This window comes from Leopardus geoffroyi, chromosome C2 (genome assembly GCF_018350155.1).
Source record: "Leopardus geoffroyi isolate Oge1 chromosome C2, O.geoffroyi_Oge1_pat1.0, whole genome shotgun sequence".
Lineage (NCBI taxonomy): Eukaryota > Metazoa > Chordata > Mammalia > Carnivora > Felidae > Leopardus > Leopardus geoffroyi.
In genome coordinates, this window is record NC_059333.1 from 44,780,798 (window position 1) to 44,801,024 (window position 20,227).

At 34.5% G+C, this 20,227-nt stretch overlaps 1 long non-coding RNA gene across 1 annotated transcript in view; it reads right to left on the reverse strand.

Moving 5' to 3' along the window:
- Positions 1-11,962, reverse strand: part of LOC123576083 — a 36,272-nt gene extending 24,310 nt beyond the window's left edge. Inside the window, exon 1 of the long non-coding RNA XR_006701159.1 lies at positions 11,826-11,962. This is a non-coding gene — a long non-coding RNA (uncharacterized LOC123576083). The remainder of the gene's footprint in view (positions 1-11,825) is intronic.
- Positions 11,963-20,227: the final 8,265 nt, after the last annotated feature.

A 20,227-nucleotide genomic window follows, 5' to 3' on the forward strand; every position in this document is an offset into this window, starting at 1 on the left:
GTTTCATCTTTGGCTATTACAAAAGTATGCTGCTATGAACATTCTGTACATGATTTTAGTGGCCATTTGTATGCATTAATCTCATGCATATACATAGAAGTACTAAGTGAATTTAGAAAAAATGCAGTATACAAAGTAAAAATACATAAATCTATTGCATTTCTCTGTACTAGCAACAAAAACTGTATGATGAAATTTTTTTTAAAAAAGGTTTTTTTAACGTTTATTTATTTTTGAGAGAGATAGAGAGACAAAGCACTAGCAGGGGAAGGGCAGAGAGACAGGGAGACACAGAATCTAAAGCAGGCTCCAGGCTCTATGCTAATGCGGTGCTCAAACTCACAAATCATGAGATCATGACCTGAACTGTAATCAGGCACTTAACCGACTGAGCCACCCAGGCGCCCCAGGATGAATATTTTTTAGAACTCATATACAATAGCATCAAAACCAAAGTAATTCGGAATTCAAGTTTTTAAATATGAGCAAGATCCACACTGAACTACAAAATATCACTAACAGAAATTAAAATATCACTAACAGAAATTAAAAAAAGCAAGGATATACGTGTTTATAAATTGGAAATTTCAATATTTTTAAGCTGTCAATTCTCTGCAAATTTCTCTATATATTAAAAGCAATTCCCAAAATCATGTCATCCGTATTTATTTTTTAAATTTCAAATTTTAATCTAAAATGTAAATGGAATGCAAAAAACATACAATATAAATAGCATTCTTGAAAAAGAACAAATTTGGAAGTCCTACATTACCTGTCTTAAAGACATAATACAAAGCTACTGTAATGAAGACAGTGTGCTACTGAATGAAGGATCAATAGATAACGAATCCAGAACTAGATCCAGACTTATACAATTATTTTATTTGAAACAAAGTTTTAATATTATCCAACGGGAAACGATAAGGTATTTGTTTTCTTTCTTTCTTTTTTCTTTGCTGCTTCTGTTTTTTATTCCAAGTTTGTATTTAAATTCCAACTAGTTGACAGACAATGCAATATTACTTTCAAGTACAGAATTTAGAGAGTCATCACTTAAATACAACACCCAGTGTGGATCACAATAAGTGCCCTCTTTAATCCCCAACACCTATTTAACCCATGCCCCCGGCCACCTACACTCTAGTAACAATCAGTTTTCTCTCCATTCTTAAAAGTCTATTTCTTGGTTTGCCTGTCTTCTTTTTTCTCCTATGTTCATTTGTTTTGTTTCTTAAATTTCACATACGATATGTGGAATATCATATTTGTCTTTCTTTGATTTTGCTTAGTATAATACTCTCTAGATCTGTCCACATTGTTGCAAATACCAAGATTTCATTATTTTTTATGGCTGAGTATATATATCATCACATAGTTTTCATCCATTCATAAGTTGATGGACATTTGGAATATTTCAATAATTTGGCTATTGTAGATAATGATGCTATAAACATCAGAGTACATGAATCCCTTCAAATCAGTACTTCTGTATCCTTTGGTTAAATAACTACTAGTACAATTGCTGGGTCACAGGGTAGTTCTATTGTCTATTGTCTATAGTCTCTAGATTTTTGAGAAATCTCCATACTGTTTTCCAGAGTGGCTATACCACTTTTCATTTCTACCAACACTGTATCCTACTCAATGCTTGTTTCCTGTGTTGTTAATTTTAGCCTTTCTGACAGGTATAATATCTCATTATAGTTTTGATTTGTATTTCCCTGATGATCAGTGAGGTTGAGCATCTTTTCATGTGTCTGTTGGCCATCTAGATGTCTTCTTTGGAAAAGTGTCTATTCATGTCTTCTGCCCATTTTCTAACTGGATTATTCATTTTCTGGGTGTTGAGTTTTATAAGTTCTTTATACATTTTGGGTAATAACCCTTTATCGGATATATCATGTGCAAATATCTTCTCCCATTCCAAAGTTTGCCTTTTAGTTTTGTTGATTGTTTCCTTTAACTGTGCAAGTTTTTTTTATCTTGATGAAGTCCTAAAACTTCATGTTTGCTTTTGTTTCCTTGCCTCTGAAGACATGGTCTAGTAAGAAGTTGCTACGGCCAATGTCAAAGAGGTTACTCTGTGTGTTCTTCTCTGGTATTTTGATGGTTTCCTGACCCACATTTAGGAATTCCATCCATTTTGAATTTATTTTTGTGGCTGGCGTCAGAAAGTGGTCCAGTTTCATTATTATGCATGTTGCTGTCCAGTTTTCCCAACACCATTTGTTGAAAAGACCATCTTTTTACCATTGGGTATTCATTTCTGCTTTGTCGGAGATTGACCATGTAGGTATGCATTCATTTATTGGTTTTCTATTCTGCTCCATTGATCTGTGTGGCTGTTTTTGTGCCAGTACCATACTGTCTCCATCACTACAGCTTTGTAATATAACTTGAAATCCAGAATTGTGATGCCTCCAGCTTTGCTTTTCTTTTTTAAGATTGCTTGGCTATTCAGAGTTTTTTGCTGTTTTTTTTTTTTTTTTTTTTTTTTATGGTTCCATACAAATTTTATGATGGATTGCTCTAGATCTGTGAAAAATGCTGTTGGTATTTTGATAAGCATTGCATTAAATGTGTAAATTGCTTTGGATAATATAGACATTTTAATAATACTTGTCTTTCCAAACCATGAGCATAGAATGTTTTTCCATTTCTTTGTGTCCTCTTCAATTTCTTTCATAAGTCTTCTGTGTTTTCTGAACACAGAACTTTTATCTCTTTGGTTAGGTTTATTCCTAGATATCTTCCAGTTTTTACAATTGCAAATGGAATAAATTCCTTGATTTCTCTTTCTGCTGCTTCATTATTGGTGTATAGAAACACAACAGATTTCTGTACATTGATTTTATATCCTGTGACTTTACTGGGTTAGTGTATTAGTTCTAGCAGTTTTTGGAGTTCTTTTGATTTTGTATACAGAGTATCATGAGGTCTACAAATAGTGAAAGGTTGACTTCTCCCTTGCCAGTTTGGATGCCCTTTATTTCTTTTTGTTGTCTGATAGTTGATACTAAGACTTCCAGTACTATGTTAAATAACAGTCATGAGAGTGGACATCCCTCTCTTATTCCTTTCTCCCAATTGAGCATAATATTAGCTGTGGGTTTTTTATATAGGGACTTTATTATATTGAGGTATGTTCCCTCTAACACTACTTGTTGAGGGTTTTTATCATGAATGGATGTTGTCCTTTGTCAAATGTTCTTTCTGCATGTATTGAGAGGATCATATGTTTCTTATCACTCTTTTATTAATGTGGTATATCATGTTAATGGATTTATGAATATTGAACCACCCCTGCAACCCAACAATAAATTTCATTTGATCATGCTGAATGATTCTCTTAATGTACTATTGGATTCAGTTTGCTAGTATTTTACTGAGAATTTTTGCATCCATGTTCATTAGGGATATTGGCCTGTAGTTCTCTTTTTTACTGGAGTCGTTGGTTTTGGTATCAGGGTAATGCTGGCTTCAGAGACTAAATGTGGACATTTTCCTTCCATTTCTATTTTTTGGAACAGCTTGAGAAGAATAGGTATTAACTCTTCTTTCAATGGTAGAATTCCCCTGTGAACCCATCTCGTCCTGGACTTTTGTTTACCGGAAGGTTTTTGATTACTGATTCAATTTCTTTGCTGGTTATTGGTCTGTTCAACCTTTCAATTTCTTCCTGTTTCAGTTTTAGTAGCTTATATGTTTCTAGGAATTTATCCATTTCTTCTAGGTTGTCCAATTTGTTGGCATACAGTTTTTCATAATATTTCATTTCTATGGTGTTGGTTGTTCTTTCTCTTCTCTAACTTGTGATTTTATTTATTTGGGTCCTTTTTACTTTATTTTTGTAAGTCTGACTAGGGGGGTGTCAATTTTAATTTTTTTTTTTTTCAAAGAAACAGCTCCTAGTTCCATTGATCTGTTCTACTATTTTTTAGTTTCTGTATCATTTATTTGTGCTCTAATATTTATTATTTCCCTTCTTCTCCTGACTTTAGGCTTCTTTTGTTGTTCTAATTCCTTTAGGTGTAAGGTTTGCTTGTTTATTTGAGATTTTTCTTGCTTTTGAGGTAGGCCTATATTGCCATATAATTCTGTCTTATGACTGCTGTTTTTCTGCATCCCAAAGGTTTTGGGACATTGTGTTTTCATTTGTTTCTATGTGTTTTTTATTTTTTTCTTTGATTTCCTGGTTGACCCATTCATTCTTTAGTAGCATGTTGTTTACCCTCCATATATTTGTGGTTTTTCCGGATTTTTCCTTGTGGTTGCCAGTTTCATGGCACTGTGTTAGAAAATATGCATGGTATGATCTCAGTCTTTTTGTACTTGTTGAGGCCTGATTTATGACCTCCATTCTGGAGAATGTCCCATGTGCACTTGAAAATCATGTGTATTCTGCTGCTTTAGGATGAAATGTTCTAAATATATTTATTAACTCTATCTGGTCCAGTGTATCATTCAAAGCCATTGTCTCCTTGTCAGTTTTCTGCTTAGATGATCTATCCATTGTTATAACTGGGGTATTAAAGTTCCCTACTTTTGTTGTATTATTATCAGTGAGTTCCTTTAGATTTGTTACTGTTTTCCTTATTTTGGGGTTCCATGTTGGGGACATAAATATGTACAATTGCTAAATTGTCTTGTTGGATAGTCCCCTTTATCATGATATAGTACCCTTCTTAATCTCTTGTTATAGTTTTTGGTTTAAAATCTAGTTTGTCTGATATAAGTATGACTACTCTGGCTTTCTTTTCACATCTATTTTCATGATAAAAGTTTCTCCATCTCCTCACTTTCAATCTGCAGGTATCTTTAGGTCTACAATGAGTCCCTTGTATGCAACATATAGATGAGTCTTTTTTTTTTTTATCTATTCTGACACCCAGTATCTTTTTTTTTTTTTTTTTTCAACGTTTATTTATTTTTTTGGGACAGAGAGAGACAGAGCATGAACGGGGGAGGGGCAGAGAGAGAGGGAGACACAGAATCGGAAACAGGCTCCAGGCTCTGCGCCATCAACCCAGAGCCCGACGCGGGGCTCGAACTCACGGACCGCGAGATCGTGACCTGGCTGAAGTCGGACGCTTAACCGACTGCGCCACCCAGGCGCCCCACACCCAGTATCTTTTGATTGGAGCATTTATTCCATTTACATTCAGAGTAATTATTGATAGATATGTATTCAGTGCCATTTTATTCCTTGTTTTTTCATTGTTTCTGGAGATTTTCTAGCCTTTGTCACTTTTGGTCTTTACTTTCCACTCAAAGAGTCCTCTTTAATATTTCTTGCAGGGCTGGTTTCGTGGTCACAAACTCCTTTAGTTTTTGTTTGTCTGGGAAACTTTTTATCTCTCCTTTTAATCTGAATGATAGCCTTGCTGGATAGAGTATTCTTGGCTGCAGATTTTTCCCATTCAGTACATTGATTATATCATGCCACTCCCTGTGGTTTGCCAAGTTTCTGTGGAGAGATCTATGCTAACCTTATTGGTTTCCCTTGTAAGTTAGGGACTTTTTGTCTTGCTGCTTTTAAGATTTTTTCTTTATTGCTATATTTTCCAAATTCAGTTACAGGATGTCTTGGTTTTGCCTACTTTTGTTGATTTTGATGGGAGTTCTCTATGCTTCCTGGATTTGGATGTCTGTTTCCTTCCCCAGATTAGGGAAGTTTCCAGCTATTATTTCCTCAAATAAATATTCTTCCCTCTTTTCTCTCCTTCTTCTTCTTCTGGGAATCTTAAGATAGGAATGTTATTACATCTGATGGAGTCACTGAGCTCTCTAAATCTATTTTCATGATCCATAATTTTTCTCTCTCTTTTGTTCAGATTCATTATTTCCATTATTTTAACCTCTATATCACTTATTCATTCCTCTGCTTCTTCCATCCTTGTGTTCATTACATCCAGCTGTTTTGAATCTCAATTATTGCATTTTTCATTTCTAATTTTTAACTCTTTTACCACAGTGATAAGAATCTCCCTGAAGTCTTCCATTCTTTTCTCAAGCCCAGTGAGTATCTTTATGATTGTTGCTTTAAATTCTCCATCAAGAATATTACTTATATCTGTTTAAATTACATCCTTGGCCTTGTTCTTTTACTTGGGATGAATTCCTCTGTCTTGGCATTTTGTCTAAGTCTCTGTCTTTTTCTCTGTTAGAAAAGCCTGTTATGGTTAAATGAGAAATGATGCTACTTCCACTAGAACTGAAGCATTGAAGAACTCTCTTGTTAGGACATGTGGTGTGTGTGTGTGTGGGGGGGGGGGTTCTGGTGTTTTGGGGAAGGGGCGCACAGTGCTGAGTCTCAGGCATACTTGCCTGAGATAAGCAGTACCAGCAGAGCATGACTTGGTGTAAGCAAGGTGGGTAGCCAGTGTTGGCACTGTGCTGTTTACTGAAGCTGGTTTATGCTGAGGGGCAGGGGAGGGAAATGACACCAGCCAGCTCCTTTATCCCCAGAGAGGGGTCTCCATGCTTGCAGCTCTCAGGGAAGAACTCCCAGAAGAGCGAACAATCTCCCCCCCCCCCAATTCATCCCAGGTGTTTTTCAGATTGCTGTTTTCATGCTGTCTATTTCCAGGTTGCTTGCCTGCCAGAAGCAGCACTGTGCACTTTCAGCTGTATCCCAGCCAAGACTACTGATTTTTAAAACTCTAAACTTTAGAGATGTGATGTGGTAAAGACTTGTGCTGGTGTTCTGGGGGAGGGTCTTGCAGCACTGGGATAGATGCAGGTTTGACAAGGAAGGGCAGTCCCATCAGAGAGCAGGGACATGGGACTAGGAGGAAGCAGGCTAAATGGCCAGTGCTCAGGTTAGCCATCCTCAACAGGTATCTCTGTGTCAAGGTTAAGGAGCAGGGGAAGGAAACGGTGCCCACTGGCTCTCTTATCCCCAGAAAGGCATCTGGGGGAATACTACCTCACACAGATGTTCTCTGAAAAGGGTGAACAATCTCTCCCCTGTAAGCCTTAGGCATTCTTCAGATTGCACCATCTGCCCCCAGGTTGCTTCCCTGTCTTCTATCCAGAAATAAGGCAGTGCCTCAGAGCTCTATCCCAGCCAAGCCCACTGACATTTAAAACGTCAGTCTCCAAGCCCCATTGTTTGCAAAAACTCATGAAAATAAGACATTCTTATTTTCCCTGCCAATGGCTTTGGGGAAGTGCTATCCCTGTGTGATAACTCTATGTGCTACTCTCTCACCTTTCTCTGTCACCAGGGACTCCTACCCTCTGCAGTACCCATGATCCATTTCTCTCCCAAACCACATCTCCAAAGTTCCTACCTCCTAGATGTGGCCTCTTCTCTCCCTGTAGTTGTGCAGTTTGTTCGGTCAGTCCTCAGGTCGATTTCTTGGGTATTCACAATGATTTGATAGTTATTTAGTTGTTTTCCAGGGATAAGATGAGCCTAGGGTCTTCCTACTATGCCAACATCTTAGCTCCCTACCAAGGGAAGTTTTTCTTAAAAAGATGCCAGAATAGCTGAATGTTCATTTGAAAAAATTTAACTTTGACATATTCCTCACATCTTATATCAAATTCAATTTAAGATGATCTATATCTATGCAAAAAGCTAAAACCATGAGCTTATAAAAGAAAACAAAATATCTTTTGACTTAAGAAAATGAAACAAATATTAGATCATAGAAAGCAAGAACTATAAAAGAAAAGTTGATAAATTGGATATCGTCAAACTTAAAAACATCTGCTTATCAACTCTTGAAACTCAGTAATAAAAAGGGCAAAATTTGAAAATTTTATGAATTTTGAATTCACAAAAAATACAAAAATTTTCAAAAATGGGTTGAAAAAATGCTTAATATGATTAAGTCATCATGGAAATTCAAATTAGAACCATAATAAGATATCACTACAAAATTTACCTCTTCATAAATAGCTTGTGACTTTTCCCCATATGAATTTGCACTTTAGATTCAATGCTAAATCAAAGGTTCCCTAAGCAATTTTCTGAAACTCTTTTTCTACATTATTTCTTCTCTCTGTTATTCTTTCCCACAAATTTCAGAGGCCTCAGTTATTACAAAATGGATTTGCATCTCTTCAACACAAAATACAATTTGAAGTATGATTTTACCAAACAAAGGCAAGAAGTGGAGTAATAGAAAATATCATCCATTTTTGGTGATAATGTAAAATGATGGAAATACTTGAATAAAGTTCAGGCAGTTTCTTATAAAACTAACATACACTGAACACACACCCATTACCTAGCAATTTGAATTCTAGGTTTATGAAGGAGGAATACAAATATATGTCCTTAAGATTAACTGCACAAAATTTTTCATATCAGCTTTACTTACAATAGCCAAGGACTGGAAACAAACCAAATGTCTATCAGTAATAGAATGCATAAACAACTATTGTGTATTAACACAATGGAATAATACTATATAATAAAAGGAATAAACTAAAAATATATGCAATAGCATAGATAAATCTCAAAAAAAATCACTATGCTGAGTGAAAAATTCTCACAATAATTCATGAAATACAATTCTATTTACTTGAATTCCAGAACATGCTAAACTATTCTATGATGAAAAAAATAAAAACAGTGATGACCTCTGGGAGGATAGGGCTGGGAATTAACTGGGAAAGAGTGTAAATAAGTTCCCTAAGTTGATGGTAATATTCTATATCAACATGGGGATTAAATACACACATGTATGTATTTATCAAAGCTCAATTAATATATACTTAAGATTTGCCCATTTAATTGTATATACAAACCTGCATATAATAAATCTGTAAACCAATACAGAATCCTAATTAATGGTATACATTGTTGAAGTATGTAGCAGGAAGTGTATAAATGTCTGCAATTTCTTTTAAAGTACATCAAAATAAAATATATCAATGGATGAATACCAGGATGAATATATGAATAGATGTGTGAAAAAAATATGAATGATAGAATCTAGATGATGAGTATGTAAATGTTAACTATAAAATTCTAAATTTTCTATATGTTTGAAAATTTTAGTAATAAATTGTTAAGAAAATACTTATCAGGGTCTTTTTTGCCAGCCATGTTGGAATAAGTGTTACCAGACTTTCTCTCTTACTGTAACAACTGGAAAACAGCAAAATATATGAAACAGAATTTTTCCAAGAATGGATGACAGAGAGCTGTGATCCAGGAGAACAGGGAAATAAATGACAGAAACATACATCTGTCCATGTTTTCTGGCTGGAGTCATTTTCTAGAATGAAGACCAGGGAGGGCAATACTAAGCAGTAGGCAGTGAACCCTCTGATTTGAAGAGATGGAAACCCAGTTTGGAATAACTGAGCAGCTGGAATTGGTGGGAGAGAATAACATAGAGTAGGGAATAATGCAGGAAAAGAGTGTCAGAAAATTGCTTAGGGTCCCCTTGATTTCACGGTTGAATCTACAGTGCAAATTCATAGCGTAAAAGTTCACGAGATCAGTCAAAGAACTAACCAGATCTGCAAACTGAATTATTTTATTTTATTTTTTAAATTATTTTTTAACATTTATTTATTTATTATTGAGAGACGGAGAGAGACATAACATGAGCATGGGAGGGGCAGAGAGGGAGACACAGAATACAAAGCAGACTCCAGGCTCCGAGCTGTTAGCACAGAGCCTGACGTGGGGCTTGAACTCATGAACCACAAGATCATGACCTGAGCCGAAGTCAGATGTTTAACCGACTGAGCCACCCAGGTACCCCTAAACTGAATTATTTTAGAGCTCATATTTATAAATGTTTGTGTTGCCACTAAAGAAACTCCATGGACAACTCAAAACATTCACTAGAGATACCTAAAGGGGTTAAACATAATAGAGACCCTGAAATAATCCTTCTCTACAAAACCTACAAGTCCCAAATGAATCTTCTCTACAAAATCTACAAGTCCCAAATGAATCAAGCAGATACGCAAGTAACCTGCATGCCTCCCAAAACAAACTTCAACACTCATTAAAGTGGGATTTTAAATAAATAAATAAATAAAGAATCCAGAAACCAAAATGCCTAATATTTACAACGCCAGGATGAAATAAAAAATTACTAGATGTGTAAAGAAATTAAAAAAGATGGCCCATAACCAAGAGAAAATCAACCATTGAAACAAATTCAATAATGGAAGAGATGATAGAATTAATTAGTAGAAAAGGACTTTAAAGCAGGTTAAAACCTCAAAATTCTTAAGGAAAACAGAACTTAATGTGGAAAGAAATAAAAGATATAAAAGGAACCATGTAGATTTTATACCTAAAAAAATATAACATTAAAAAAAAGTTACTGGTTGACTTAAAAACAGGTTATGTTAGGTAGAAGCTAGACATGAACAGTGGAAGGAATGCCCTGAGGCAGAGTCCCAAGTCCTTGAAGGGAAATGATAGACACATGAGCTGGAGGGAAGGATGGTGATAAATAAGCTACACATTAAAAGACCAGAGGTACAGCACCCTGACCTTGTGCCTTCCAAGACCCTGAGAGTGACAGATCAAGAGCCACAGGTGCAGAGAAAGCACTCTTCTCTTCCTCCTCTGTCCCTGGGTAACCTTTAGACTCATTAAAATGCATTTGAATTGCAGTTATTTGCATTGCAGCCTACCACAGAGAAAGGCTGCCATGATGGTTCTGGTACAAACATTGTAGGATGAAAAACTCCCCCACCCATGCTGTGGGAAGAGTCCCCAAAATGATTGGAGGCAGCCTCCATTAGAGACCACCTTGCTGTATGTAACAGCTCTTCCCAGCCCAGAGAGATCCCATAATATCCAATCCCCAAACAACCTAGGAGTCAGTTTCACCCCAGGGAACCTACCTTCTATTCCATCTTCAGAATGTACTTTCTCTTTAATAAACTGCTTTGTGCTTGCTACTTTTCCTCTGGCTATCTTTATTCTGAGTGCAGATCCCCACATAAATCTTCTCTTGGGAAGGAATCCAAGGGCCAGACCTCCGTTCACACAACATAGACTCTCCCACCAGTAACAGCTACATATTAACAGAATAAAAGATCAGTAACCTTGAAGACATAGCAGTCTCAGTGGCCCGCAGAACAGTATTAAGTCACCTAATACATACATATTTGGAGTAGTAAAAGGAGATAAATGTGGATAGAAAACATTTCTTTGAAAAATTCTCACAAATTTTCCATGTCAAGGCAAATTTTAGACCTACACATCCAAGAATGTCAACAAAACCCAAGCAGGACAAACAAAAAACTGCACTAGAGTACATCAAAATCCAATTGCTGAGCACCACTTAAATAAATAAATAAATAAATAAATAGCAGCCAGAATACAGAGTAAAGAGATGTATTATATACAAAGAACAAAAAAAAATTAGAAAAATCTTTATCAGAAATTAGACACATGAAAATGGAACATCAGTAAAGTACATAGTGAAGAAAAGTATTAAAATGCAACTAAAATGCTATATCTAGCAAAAATACTTTTCAAAATTGAAAGTGAAATACAGATGGTTTCAGAAAAATGAATGCTTAGAAAAGTCATCAAAGGTAAATTTTAACTGCAAGAACTTAAAGTTTTTCAGATTATAAGAAAATAATAGAAACGCTGACAGGTAAGTAACTTGAAGTGGTCACGCCCATCGTTACAAGAAGAAAAAGATGAACAAACTGAAAATCAACATTATTTGGATTTATCAAAGAACTGAGCTTGCAAAAGCAAATCTGAAATCTGAAAAGAAAGGCAATATAGACAATCACAACTGAGATCAATTTATCCGAAACTGGATCCTCTTGAGAAATAAATGAAGAGGAACAGTTAAATGGTAATTTCGATGACTTACCAGAAGCTGAGTGTGGAGTACCATGAGAGTGAGAAAAACCCGGGGACTGCAGAATAGGGAGTCCTTCAACTTCCATGGGTTTTACTTCCAAATTCCCCACCAAGCTATCACAGTAAAGATCTGAGAATGAACTCTTCCTGGCTGTGGAAGGAAGAAGTAAATGCTAATCATTGCAAAATTTAAAAATTAAAGAAAATCTCCAAGAGCACTCTCCCTTAAAAGTCCTATACTTCAAAGAGATTTTAACAGAACCTTATCCGCATAGAGAGAAGAGAATTCCATACACCCTATCCTCTTTAAGCTTATCGTCTCACCTAAAGGAGAAGAGCAAAAAAAAAAAAAAAAATGTTCTACCAACCACAGCGAAGGCAATAGCCAAGAAGCACAGGGATTGCAAAAGACTGAGATAATATAATCATAATTATGTAGAACATTTCCCCTATCTCATTTTAACACCACATCAAGAGGGTCCCAGTAATGAAAATAGCAGACTGAAACCAAAGGGTATATTTTGCAATGTCCCTGAGTGGGATTTATCTGAGGTTTTTGTAATGATTAAACAAGCTTATATGTTTTTAGAAAGATGATCGCAGAGGAAAAGTGCCATTTTTATTAGATCATATCAAATATTATCAACATGATTTAACACTATTGATATAAATCGATCACCTGGCTGAGTGAGGCTGTTTGTCAGGTGTCTCCGCTATAAAGCTACTTTTTTCCTCCTTTCTATACTAGACTACTTGGCAAGAAATCACCATGCTTAACCCATTTTCAAGGAGTGGTAAGTTATGCTTCATCCCTTTGAGGGCAGAATTGTATGAAGATTTATCTATGTAGATATATAAATTGTATGTATTTTCTTCTGCATGGGAAATTTGTCTCCTTTCCTACACATATTCAATAATTTATGTACACCAGTGTGGACCCTATTTATTTTGTACTTTGGGTTACAATCCAATACTATGTTGTTTTTGTTTCTCAAACTGTTCCAGCTTTGCCCTTTGATACCTTTTTCAATAGGTTTCTTTTTCCTGTTGACATTTCCATTGTAAATTGTGTGTGTTGTTCTTTTCATTGTCTTTCTTTCTTTCTTTCTTTCTTTCTTTCTTTCTTTCTTTCTTTCTTCCTTTCTTTTTCTTGCTTTCTTGCTCTTTATTTTTCTTGCTTTCTTGCTTTCTTGTTCTTTCTTTCTTCCTTTTTTCTTTCTTTCTTTCTTTCTTTCTTTCTTTCTTTCTTTCTTTCTTTTTCTTGCTTTCTTGCTTTCTTGTTCTTTCTTCTTTTTTCTTTTCTTTCTTTCTTTCTTTCTTTCTTTTTTCTTTTGTTCATTCATTCATTCTTCCTTATTTTCTGACTCTACAAGATACTCCAAGCTCATCTTGTACATTCCTTGCCCTAGTCCTTTTCATAAGGATTCTCAGTATATTTTGTTGGAAAATGGTTTTAGAAACTAATACATGTGTATTAAGTGTGCTAGTGGGCTGTCATTGTTTCTAGGTCTGTCAGCTGACAGAACAAGGAAACATATGTGGGTATATTAACTTATTATACATATATATACATATATGGGCTCATGTTGGACTTAAATTTAAATACGTATGGTTACATACATACAGTATTTCTGTATGTGTAACATACGTATTTAAATTTAAGTCCAACATAAGTCCATGCTGATATCTCCAAGTGTAATCTGTTATCACTTAGATATGTCAATTATGTATTTTGATATATCATTCCAGATGAAATGAAGATATAAGGATCATTTATTCTACAGCTCAAGGAGCTTAAGTGATGTCGTAAATTATATTTCTATTAGGATTGTTTGCAGATGCAAAATACAGATGAGGGCAGACATAAGCATCCAGCTGTTAAAATAAAATTATCTTTTCTCTTGGTTCTATTTTGAAGGATTAATACTACAACAGTTAATTTGACTATCATTCTCTGTAGAAATTTCTATTATGAAATGAGTAGCCACATAGAACATCACACCAATTTTAACATCATTAAAATCACACTAATTCATGTTGTGCCCTCCATGGATATAGCACACTTAGAGAATTATTTCCATTTTTCTGTTATTCCTCATAAGGATTTAAAATTATCTACAGGTTACATATTTTGTTGTTACTATCTTCAGAGATGGAAATCTTTCATAATGTCAGGTGACATTTGGTATATATACTGCATACACACACACACACACACACACACACACACACACAGTGCAATATTACTCAGCCATAAAAAAGAATGAAATCTTGCCACTTACAATGACATGAATATAGCTAGGGAGTATTATGCTAAGCAAAATAAATCAGTCTGGAAAATACAAATGCCATGTGTTTTCATTCATATGTGGAATTTAAGAAACAAAACAAATGAGCAAAAGGGAAAAGAGAGAGAGAGAGAGGCAAACCAAGAAATAGACTCTTAACTATAGAGAACAAACTGATGTTTCGGGGGGAGGGGGGATAGGCTAAATAGGTGATGAGGATTAACGAGTGCACTTGTGAGGAGCACTGGGTGCCATAAGGAAGTGTTGCATCACTATATTGTATACCTGAGACTAATATTATACTGTATGTTAACTAACTGGAATTTAAGTTAAAACTTAAATATATATATATATGTATATGCATATATATATATATATATATATATATATATATATATATATATACACACATATCAGGGCATGTATGTTCTCTAAAATTATGTCATAACATTGGTTATACTTTTGGAGAGGAAGGCTATCATTATCTATGAATTAAGTCATATTATTTCCATCTGTATTTCAATATTCTGCAGTAACTGATTTTACCTTACCTATCCAATCACATCTCCTAATTATACAACAGAAACCTTCCCTATGAGTGAGGTAAAACTCCACAATACTATCAATATCTATCAAGGTCACATGACCTATGTCCATGTTCTTTTTACAACGAAATGTCCGCATATTTCTTCTCTGCCAATAAAAATATGTCATTTATTGAGGCATCTGGGTGACTTAGTTGGTTATGCTTCCTACTCTTGATTTAGGCTCAGGTCATGATCTCATGGTTTGGTCCAGCTCCACATCAGGCTCTGTGCTGTCAGCATGGAACCTGCTTGGAATTCTCTGTCTCCCTTTCTCTATTCCCCTCCCCCACTGGCACTCTCTCTCTCTCACACACAAAATAAATAAACTTTATATATATATACACACACACATATATGTACATATATATTATATATATATATATAATTTCTTAAAGATTTTTCCCCAGTTTCAATGTATCATCTTCTTCCATCTATAGACAAACTAATTTTTCTTTCTCTGAATTCCTAGGGAATTTACACTTTGCCATGCTTCTAAATTGCTTGGTCCCACATTTTAATTTTTCTTAGATAATTTCCTTATACTTACTTGCAAAACTAATTCGCATCCCCTACAATTTCCAAATCTTTTTCTTTTACACACTACACATAGGATAAGACAGCAGTGATGAATATATAAAAAAGAGGAGACTAGGTTTATGAAAATATGCTCATGAAACTTTGAACAGTAAATTGCATTATTGTTCTCAAGTATTCTGTCTTCCTTCTCTATAGGCAGATTATACAATCCTGCTCCCATTGACTTCAATCATGAATTCCTTACTTTCACACAATTATCTTGTGTTAACTAATGGAATGGAACATATGGCACATCCAAGCTGACATTTAAGAGGCATTGCAAATTCCCACCTGCTCTTTTGGTCCTGTGCCCTTTACTATGGGAAAAACATGTCCCAGATGCTCTGTCCACTGGGATAGCAAAATGTGAAGGCATATCGTGCAGACCCCGAGCTGGACTGCATCCCAAAGCAAAGCTATAACAAACACAACTGACAGAGAAAAATAGCTTTTTGCTGTTTTAAGTCACCAAGAATTTTAGGTTGTTTATTTTATAGCATGTCCTAGCAATATCTAATAGACCCAACTCCAGCAGTTAGCATCTGAAAGTCCTTGGGAAAACATAAACTTTTCAAACCACATTTTTGTAATTTGTATAGAAGGTGAAGCAAGCTCCACCCTGATGTAGCTACTTAGGAACTGCCATGGAAAGCATAAATGTGATTTTTAAAAGTCTAGTGAATCTTTTGATTTATTTTTTGACAATATAATGATGTAGTTTTAAAGTATGTAAAAAGTTAAAGTAATTCATGCAATGAAGCAAATGGTTTACTATGTTTAAACATGAAGTATATAAATCACAGAAAACTATACAACTCATTTATTATTTGGATGATATTGAGAACTCAATAATATTTTGTTATTTTGATTTAAATTTTGTTTCAGAAGTCAAGGAATCTTCAGATGACGATTCAAACCCAATTCTCAGTTATGTATATTATTTCTTTATTCTGTTGACTCTGTCTCTTCTTTGTAAAAATTTGAAATACATATTAGTTTGTGACTGAGAGGCCATCTTGGCCGTTGCTAATTATATATCTTGAATCACTTCATCCTCATAGTCTGCTTGGAGTTTCCTACAGAAGAATACCCTAAATAATATAAATAATTAGGAGAACTGGAGATTTAAACATGTGTTTTTAAGTATATTTAGCTTCGTCATATACACTTTCTTAGCACTTGGCTAGTAAAATGCTATGATGAAGAAAATTATAAGATTTACTAAATTCTATGACACCTACTTTAAATAGTAGTAGTACGGTAATAAATGAGAACCCTATATAGTTAAAAGTCAAATCTGTTGTTACTGGCACAAGTTTTTAAAGGTATGTTAGTGAGCAAACTGACATAATTTATTATTAGCTTCCATAGAAACTTTCTTTTTTCAAGATTTAGATTTTTTAATTACATATTAAATATGAATTGCAGTGTTAGCTGAGATTATACCAACATCTTTGGTGCTATTTATTCAAGACATGACCTATTACACATTTTTGTAAATAACCAGTTGATCTCTGTGATATTTTTTTTATCTTAAGCAGCTTAAAAATCTAAGGCTAAGAAGAAAGCATTATTAAAAGAATCTTTTCCTAGCAAAATAAGGTTATCACACTTCCTAACAAAAGTGAAGCTGTGACACATTTTTTTGTTTAAATTTTTAAGTTTTTAAAATTTTCAAAATTGTTTACGCAGCCTAAAAATTTGTAAACAAAACAATTATATCAACTTATAAATTTATGTAACATTTAAAAATTTCCCCAGAAATTCTTATAGCTAACATAGCTATCTCTATTTATTCTTGTTAGCAAGGAATACATGACCCACTAAGTATACATTAAGTAGGGATATTGCACTTTGATGTAAAAAGAATGAGAGATAAATATTGCCTCAATCACTATAGATATGATTTAATTGCCTTCATAAAATCAATTCTTATTTTGAATCTGTTAGAAATTCTTAAAGTTCTAGCAATATTAATCATTCAGTAAGACTAATATATAATCTTTAACTCACTTTACCTGCATAATTTAGCTCATTTTACATGACAACCAGATTAAATAAAATTTAATATCCTTGTATATATGAAGTATGACAAAGATTCTTTGCTTGACCAAACTTTAATCAGACTCCTGAACCTTCTCCTAGGCATATCTATCTGTTCATTTCCTTGTAAAATCTAGTTTTAGCGAGAACCCTGATAAGTCAGTTCAATCAGAACCTCTCACTTTTCATACCTGATTACCCTGACTACCCTAACAGGTTCCTCATTCTCCACATCTCCCAGATGATGTCTGATCACTCTGGCCTGTCCTCAGCAACAATCCTGTTAGGTAAACTTAGCCAGAAATTCCCTTATCCCTGATGTTTCCTCTTACTAATTTTCTATCCACTGACCACCTCTATCCTGCTCCTTAGCTATAAATACCCACTTGCTTATGTTGTATTTGGTATTAAGCCCAATCTCTCTTCCCCACTGTAAAATTTCATTGTAGTGGTTCCTATACCTATTGCAATGATCCTGAACAAAATCTTCCTTACTATCCTTAATAAGTATCACCAGATAGATTTTTCTTCAACAAATTTACCAAGTATAGAAAAACCTTGAATTGCAAGTAACTTGTCCTGTGAGAGTGTTTGCAAGACGAGCAAACATTTCTAATAAATTTTAACTTGATAAGCGAGCTATGTCTTGCAATATGAGTAGTGCATGATGCCAAAAGTCACATGATCACAACTGAGCCAATGGGTCTTCTCTCTCTCTCTCTCTTCTCTCTCTCTCTCTCTCTCTGTTGGATTGTGGGTGATCATCTCCCATGCTTAGATGCCTGGTCTCAGGCCACAGTGTTTGGCAGAAATCAGTGATTTTTCAGAACACTAAAAGGTGCCCACAACTGATACCAGTGTATTTTTTGTCACTTCAAAGCACCTACGACAGTCCTTTGCTTTTCCATTCAAGGGTAAGTTTACGATGTTTTGCTTCATTGTAGGTCTGGCTTACTGCAGATAGAGACCTTTTCCTCTGCTGCCTTATTGTCAGTTACATTACATACAGTATATGACAACAGTTTATCAATACTGGACTGTAGTCAACATGGCTGTGAGTGTATACAATGGGCACCATGCAGAAAAAGGTTGAAGAGAAAGGCAGTAAGATGGAGATGATTATGGCGGAATTTAGGGAAATCATTGAGAAGTACGAACAAGGTATGTGAGTGGCCAAAATGGCAAGATTTAAGTCTACATCTGTATCTCATCTGTGTAGGAAGAGGAGAAAAAGGTGGAGGAATCCCTCACTTCAAATGAGATTAGGGAGATGTATAAGATGTAGGAAACAGTGCAAATTTTGTTAAAAGCACCACCCGAATAAGGCTGTAGCAGTGCAAGCAATGAATCTATTTAATGACAATACAATGGCCCATTTCCATGAAATCCTCAAAAGGGGGCAAAAGCAAGTGGTATTGGATAGGTTCCTTGTTAAAGTTACACAAAAGGAAAAAGAGTCTATTGAACCAATAGATGGCAGTGATTCTTTTCATGATAGTGAAAGTCATGCTATACAATAACCCTCCTCTCTCCTGTCTCCCTCACACCAGCCACAAAGGTTTTCAAAGTTAAGTGCAGGTTAATTTATTTATTTTTCTTTATATTTTGTATTTTCTTTATTATTTTGTATTGTATAATAGTATTGTAATAATTTTTATATGAATATTTTTGGTTTTCCATTATTTCTTACAGGGAAATTCACTTTGATACACAAGTTCTTTGGATTACAAGCATGTTTCCGGAATGAATTATGTTCACAAACCAAGGTTTTATATATATATATATATATATATATATATATATATATATATATATACACACACACACACACACACACACACACACACACACATACATAGTTGATATAATATCTATCCTAAATTATTCGATGTTAAGAACTAAAAATAATATTATCTTGCCAATTCTGAAAAATATAATAGATCTAAATGAATCATCAATGACAAATATCAATTAAGCACCTTCTATAATGAGGCACTGTACTGAGTATATTACCAAGGATTTATCAATTATCGAAACTAATAAAGAGCTCTTTGAAGCAATATTCTTCATAGCATGTGTTTTTGACCACCTGTAAATTCTTCACAAAAATATAGATTAAAAGTCACATATTATACCTAGTATGTCTGTATTTTAGTTTTAGAATCTCAAGAATATAGATGATTCAAGGTGCACTAAAAGTTCAGAAACCCAATGATAATTCTGAAAACTCAAAGAAGTCAATTCAGAAAATCAAAGAATGACTCTAGATATCTACATTTCTAACAACATCCTGGTGATTCTAATATAAGTAACCAATGGAATACACTTGGTCCAGTAGCACAACAAAGCACAATAAAGATTAACTTAACACAACAAAGATTCCCATAAATTCCAAGAAAGTTTGGTATCTGCCTAGTTTCTCTTTTCTTACATTCTTTGCCCTTGCCATTAACATATCTCAAGTCCACAGATTTTTAATTATTTGGAATTGAAAAATTGGTACAAATTTTTAAGAATTAGAGTATTATTTTATTGGCAGAAAGATAGAAGTCATAAAGAATTATTCTTACCATAAATTTTGGTACAACACTTCAGTTATGTTCAAGAGAGAGAGAGCTGGGGCACAGGAACACTGTACCTTTTCCAAGTGGACTGTGACTTACAAGTCCATCATAAAAATCAACATCTATGGTGAATCTGCTGCAATAAAACTGCATGGAATTTTAGAGATGATGATCATCTTACTTGAACTTCTTCATTTTAAAGATGAAAAAAATAGACTTTAGAGATATTTAATTATTCAGAGAGGCACCGCCTAAACTTTATGTAATAAACTTAATCTACAATCTACTGAGAAAAAATATTTTCAATATGGAAATGACCTTTGGCTTCCTAAAACCTATTAGATTTTCTTCACT